Consider the following 6,983-nt stretch of genomic DNA (forward strand, 5'->3'; position numbering starts at 1 on the left):
GGAGGAGGCCGGCGCGCGAGGAGGAAGGCGACCGGAGCGGAGGAAGGAAGGCGACCGGAGCGGAGGAAGGAAGGCGGCCTGAGCATGGGGGTGGAGGAGGCCGGCGCGCGAGGGAAGGCGGCTGCCGGCGCGAGGGAGGGCGGCTGTCGGCGCAAGGTAAGGGCGGCGCCCGGTGTAGGAGGGAAGGAGGCGGCGGGGGTCATGAGGAGTGACGGGCGTGGGCTCACAGGGATGAGGAGGTGGTGCTGGTGGCGGCGAGGGCCGTCGCAGCGGCACGCTTGAGGCGAGGCCGGCCGGAGGCGCGCTGGGAGGAGGCCGGCCGGCGGTGCGGGAGGGGGAGAAGGCCGGCCGGCAGCGCGCTAGGAGGAGGCCGGCCGGCGGCGCGGTGGGGAGGAGGTCGGGCGACGGTGGGCACGGGGTAAGAAGGATCTGTGGGGGGATCAGGATAGTTTTCTTTTTTTGGGCCGGCCGCGCCTTATAGGGGGCGAGGGTAACATAATAATATTCTGTTACCCTCGCCCCCTATAAGGCGCGACGCGTCCAGGACTGGCCCAGCCCTAATCCGGCCCGCCTCCTACCACCGGAGGCAGCCGTCGTGGGCGAGCGAGCGACGGCGGCAGCCGGATCGAGGGAGCCCGCGGCGCCATGACGGGTCGCTCGACCCACTCGCTGCCCCCGGCCGGCCCGTCCGCACGCCTCCCCGCCAACGGGCTCACCTCCTCTTTTCCCAGACCCCTTGTCGCGAACGATTCCCCCAACCCGATCCCACCACCACGAGCGCGCCGCCGTCGTGCCCCTCATCGAGCGCACCGCCGCCGGCCACCTGCCTAGCACCGCCGCCCCCCTCCCCAGCGCGCCTCGGCCGGCCACTACCCCACCACTTTCCCCATGACCTCTTCCCTCAATCTCTGGATCCCCCCAAACTCGTGGCCGCATTTCTCGTCATAGTACGCCGGCGACCCCGCTCTTCCTCCTCCCGACCGAGTGCGCCACCGGCCCCGCTCTTCTTCCTCATCTCAGCCATGTGCGTCGCCGCTCCCGCGCATGATTCCTCCTCCTGCCATGCGCGCCGCCGCCCCGCGCCAACATCCTCCTCCTAGCACGCGCGCTGCCATCCCCACGCATCCTTCCTCCTCCTAGCATGCGCCCCTCCGTCCCTGCGCCTCCCTCCTCCAAGCACGTCCCCACCCCCTTCCCCCTCCCGGCATGCGCACCGCGGCCCCGACCTTCCTCCCGCACTCACCACCGCTCGCCCCCATCTCCTCCCTGCTTCCATAGCTGCCTCAACCCCATCTCCTCCTAGGTTCCTGCCGCCGCCCCACCCCCATCTTCCCCAGCTCCGGCCGCCGCACCGCACCTACATCCCCAAGCTCCGGCCGCCGCAGCGCCCCATCTCCCCTCGCTCCCACACCACGCCATCTCCTCCCAGTGGGGCTCCGCCGCCGAAGCGATCTGGCCGTTCACACCCACCACCCCTGTCCGTTCACCTGTACAAGATGACCAGGCCGAGGTACGCTGTGTCAAGTGATTCGTGCCCGGCTTTCACCAAAATTTACCTCAGTCCTTAGCTCTAACATTGATGTTATTTTCGATTGCCTAGGAGGCAGCGATCTAGTAGAGTTCATTTACTGAAGGTGTTCACCTTTTGTGTGATTATCAGTTCACGTTTGGTGTGATTTTCTGTTCAGCAAGCTTACTATTTCATCATCAGGTAAACTGCAAAGCTCTGCGTCTGATAGAATATCCCATGTTATAGCTAGTTATAAATATGTCTAGATGCAAGGAAAGAAAAAAACTCCAGCCAACTTTTGCTTCGCTGAAATAAATCATGCTCTGTTTTGTTGTCGAGCAACAACATGGATTTCACAGTAACCAGAAAGACACGAACATGATCACTAAAGAAGTTGAAGCATAAGAATGGTATGATCAACAAGCACCGTTTGTTGCTCTGGAGTCGAATGAAAATCACCATTATTTTAGGTACACCCAGTGCTAGAGTCATAGGCATCTAAACCTTCTAAAAATAAAATGAATGACAAGTTATCTGCACTTAATTTTATGAGCAGTACTACATGTTACTTGTTTCGACTGTGAGCGTTCAGAACACAAGTTGGTGATGTTGAGCAATGGTGAAGGATCTCGTGACACAGCTCCTGCCCTCTTATCATTTCAACTGTAGTCGTCCATGGCGGCCTGTGCCCCCACCACAGCGTCCACCTGTCCTCGAACGCCCTCACCAGCGCCTTCAGTTCAATCCACCTCCTGTTTCTGAAAATCAGTTCCTTTAGTTCCACCGTACTTAAAAAGTCAGTGCAACCTCTCCTATTTTTCGAGAACATGTACACCCTAATTTCGACCTAGGAGAACGGTCATTTTCTGGATGATTTTTTTCTTTCACGGCTCACTAGTGTCATGTTTTGCTATCGATGCTGTCTAATTTCTTCTCCCTGTGAGTGTTAGAGAACAATGTAGTGTTGCCTATCAACTACTGGTTTGGCCTGTTTCAAGTTTCGGCCTGGTTGAACTTTTGATTGAACATTGGTTTGTTGTCAGTTCTAGTGCGCTCAAGCATAGGGTGGGATTGAACTATTATCGATGGATCACTACTAATAATTCAACTTACTATTTTTTTTGCAGGATGTAGCAAAAAAGCAAGATTCACAAGTTCATCTTCTGGTTGCTTTTTAGTACATCTACTTCCCGTTGGTAAGTCAAATTTATTCTGTGCTTCCATCTTCCTATAGCACAAACAAGTGCTTGTGGTTATGCCGGATAATGATGTTGTACACAAAATGGCTTATGGGATATCAGGATAATGTGTATACAAAATGATTTTTGGTTAATATTTTGTATGATCCATTTGACAGAAAAGATTCTTGTTATTTGTGGAGTTTATACAACTCTTCTGTGATCATAGCTTATTCATGTTGGTAGTCTAGGTGCAAACACAAAATTAAGTTCGTGTGCATCTACAGGGAAGGTTCGCCTATAAATAGAGTTCAATTCGGTTAAAAAAAGTAAATTTTACAGAAAAATGTGCTTGAAAGTTCAATTACAGTCACTAAGAAAGTTTGTACACTTTATTTTCAGGACTGCATATCTTGCGCGTGCTGCTACTAATCTCAACTTATTGTCCAAATCATACTAGTACTGATGAATATCGAGTTGATGAAAAATGTAGTGTTACATGATATTGCAGTACAAGACAATGTGCATGATAATGCTCAGGCTTGATGGTTAGATATTGTAGTCTCATAAATACATGATAATGCTGCCATGATCTATTAGGTAACTCATCTCAGCATGATAATGCTGCCATGATTTATATAATTTTGTAAAGAAGATCTATATGTGCAAGTTTTCTCATAAAATAAAGAAGAAAATCCACTAGCAAATTTAGGGAAACATGTGTACCTTGAGAAAAGTTTACAAAATAAATGCTAGGAGGTTCATTTCGTGTACGTTTAAATTGGTACCGCTTCGAAGAAAAAAGAAACAAAGTTCAAAAAGAAAATTTATGAGTTCACCTTCCATAAAGTTTGTAAGTACAGAGATATCACCTTGATGTAGTATGTAACTATGTATTGCAAATACATCAGTTCACCTTGAATAAATTACCGAAGTGCACTGTGAAGATTTCCATCAGTTCTCTTATAAAAAAACAGAAAGTATTTGAATAAAATATTTTGTGGGTAAGTAAACTAATCATGTTCTTGTAGTTTGGAGGGAAAACATAATAAGTTCTACGGAAATAAATATGGAAGTTCATATTTCAAAACAAATGAAGTATTTGGGAAGTAAAATGAAGTATTTCAAAGTACACATCTTTTTAGGTTTTGCTGTGAACATGTAATGTTACTGTACATGAACTTGTTGTTCTTTTTACATGAATTTGTGCATGCTAATTGGTGGCTGTTGTGTGTGTGCACGAAGGGTGGCATGAAGCAGTTGAGTAGGTGTGCGTGGTAGCAGCTACTGAACTTATTCAGACACTACAAATATAGTCCCACACAGCCTTCCGCGCGCCGCCAGCCGCCACCTCCCTCCCCCGCGCCGCCAGACATCGCCTCCCTCCCCCGCGTCGACGGGCGCCGCCGGACGCCGGCGCCACAATGACCACCCTCCCCGACGCGTCATCGCCACACCCCCTTCCCCAGCGTGCTGCCTCCACGCCCCCCCCCTCTCCAGCTGCGCACTCACGGTCTTCTGCATCCACCGCTGACACGCAACCTCTTCTCCAATTTCTCTACATTATGACATTCAGTTGCGGTTCAACAAAAGAACAGCAGCAGTACATACATCTCTTTCCTGTCTACTGCTCTTTTCTGTCGCTAATTTGTTTCTCTCTATACTGCACCACGAGGGAGGTTGGACGGACTGCAAGACAAAAAAAGCTATGTTCTACACACAGGCCTAGCCACCTGCATGCACTACTTCCTCCGGTCCCCGTCTAGGTAAGGGGCTCACACCAGTACAACTCTTCCTCCCTTATCCGTCCGAGCACCTCCTGCCATGCTCCTTTACGAGCGAGCTTTTGCCGGCACTGGTGCACGCCGCCACATGTTCAAAAGAGTGTCTTGGAAAAAGTTCAGAAGTTTGGTTCCATGAAAAATTGCACTTGCTCGTCTTGAAAGACCATGAAAGTTCAGAAGTCAAGGTGCCCAGCACCTGTTTGATGAAATGGCAGGGGTGCGAGTTGCTCCTTGCCGTTTTTGAGCCTATAAGTTCTGCTCCTTGCCGCCATTGGCGCTCGCTTGTCATGACAAATAGGCCGAGCAATGCGAGAAGAGGCAGGCTGGTACCGAACCTAGTGTGGTGCTGCATGTGCTTTTCATCGTAGGAGAAATCTGCAGCGTGATATAATTGAGACTTCATTTTCATAGCAGCATTGTAGGACAGAACAGTACAGAATGCCTATCTGTCTTCTCAAAGATTGACTGTGTTTGTGCTTATACGTCTCTCTCTACTAATTGGTGTGATTAAATTTATATTTTGATCATTGGATCCTCGCTTGTTAAATCTAGCATGCACGAAAGTTTAGGAAAAGAGGCCTGAACAAATTGGGTGCACTCTACCTTTTTGTTCTTATGCTTGGTAAACCTTGTTCAGTTTGCATCGGAGAACTTGTACTATTCCTGTTGCTCTCAAGCTATATGTTTATATGCCTAAAAAGAACTTCAACCATCCTTTTGATGTTTCTTTATTGTCAAATAGAAGCTATATAGTCTGGACATATGTAGTAATAACATTTCTTATGGAGCAGTACACATATTTAGAAATTTAATGTAGTTACAAAACATGAATCTCATTCCCAAAAACCTGCAATAAACATCAATTTATATATTGACATTTGCTGCCGGTCCTTTTCTTGTGTATGTTCAGTTCGACATATGGTGGTTCTCCAGATCAACATTGTGTGCTTTTTTTAATTCATCCTGCGGGTGAAAAAAGGAGCTCCCTTTTAGTTCAAATGGATCCAAAAAATGGGTGATGCATTACAGTTCAAGACCATTCTGTTGGTTTAGGCTCCATGTTGCTAGTTTGGCAAATATTTTTTGCATCTACTTGCGGATGGCTTCCATTTTGTGCTCCCATGGGTGTTTGTTCTTATTCCTGAAAGAAAGAAAATAATCTATTGCATGTGATAGTTCATCTGATTTGTATGATTTTTTTACCTATTTTGCTCCATTTTTTTCCTTGCAGATCATGATCTTGAGAGGCTCACCGTCGAGGCTGAAGGTAAATTCCATTTTCCAATGGTTCTTTCAGTAGTACTATTTCAGTCCAAGTTTTCCCAAGACTAGTACTGGTAATTGTTATTTCACTATGTATTCTTTCCTCAGTCCATAGAGAAACATGGGAAAAGTTTCGATCATGTCGGATATATAGTTCAATTTTATATATCATAAGAAGAAAAGAACATGTTTTCTATACGAGAAAATCAAAAACATTATTAGCAATTCACTATGTATTCTACCATCAGTTCTGTGTGTGTTAGAGAGAGGGTTCGGTGTCTCATTGTTTTCACTTGCCCCGAAAAATATATATTCTATTGCAGATTAGGAACATTGTATTTAGATTTTTTTAAACAAAGAACTAATCAGTTCATATAAGTTCAAAAGACAAAGCGTTGAAAGTTCAATCAAAAGCTCTCACCACTTTCCTTTCTATTTCTTAATTATTATACGGCATTTCAAGCATTGAGCAAAAGGGATTAGTATAAATTGCAGAAGTAGTTGCAGGATGCTTAAGTTCTTTTTGACTTTTTTTCTCTCATTCTTCATGTACTGACGAGTTGTTTCATTTTTTCTGGTTTCAAAAGTAGAAGGGGGAGATGTAGATGCTGGACTACTCAGGGGTCAGGGCCTTTGCCGCTGATGTTGTGTTGTGTTAGGTCAACACGAAGTACTAGAATTATTTTGCAGGAAGAGAAGGCAGCGAGAAGATGTTCCAGGTGACACGCCCTTCCATCAAAAAAAAGTTCAAACATAGCAAAAAGTCACAGAAAAGGATGTGAACATAGCATACTCCCATGGTTGTATGAGTAAACATACACTAAGTGTAGACGTTCACCATGTGCTTTATCATCAGTTCAAAAAAAAAGCTCTGTGTGTGCTACTGAAATTGACATGGTTTAGTTTGCTTTTACTTGTATTCTACTGATAGATCAACAATATTTGCTTGTGTACTGAAGTGACTAATTTGAACCACACTGCTTGTGTACTAATGTTGTTTGCTTTTGTACACCTGCTTATATTTTTTGTGGTAGTCCCAAGTATAATTGTTTAAAAAGTACAAATGAATGTCTGCAAAAAAGAAAAGAAAAAAATATTTGTGGCATCTCAATATAAAAAGAAAATAAAAATTCAGTAGATCAAAGGTGAGAAAACAAGATGTTTAGAATAAAAAGGAACTTAAAAAGAATACACAGGAAGTTCCCAGTGTGAAAAGAACATGATGATCATGCAATATAAAATAAAGAA

At 45.9% G+C, this 6,983-nt stretch overlaps 1 long non-coding RNA gene across 1 annotated transcript; it reads left to right on the forward strand.

Annotated features, from left to right (window-relative positions):
* Positions 1–566: 566 nt before the first annotated feature.
* On the forward strand, positions 567–6,752 carry LOC123046256 (uncharacterized). Its single transcript, XR_006422047.1, has 5 exons — positions 567–1,510; positions 1,601–1,711; positions 2,638–2,706; positions 5,704–5,739; positions 6,326–6,752. It is a non-coding gene; the product is annotated as an uncharacterized lncRNA (long non-coding RNA).
* The last annotated feature ends 231 nt before the right edge of the window (positions 6,753–6,983 follow it).

The sequence above is a fragment of the Triticum aestivum genome, chromosome 2B (genome assembly GCF_018294505.1).
Source record: "Triticum aestivum cultivar Chinese Spring chromosome 2B, IWGSC CS RefSeq v2.1, whole genome shotgun sequence".
In the NCBI taxonomy this organism is placed as follows: Eukaryota; Viridiplantae; Streptophyta; class Magnoliopsida; order Poales; family Poaceae; genus Triticum; species Triticum aestivum.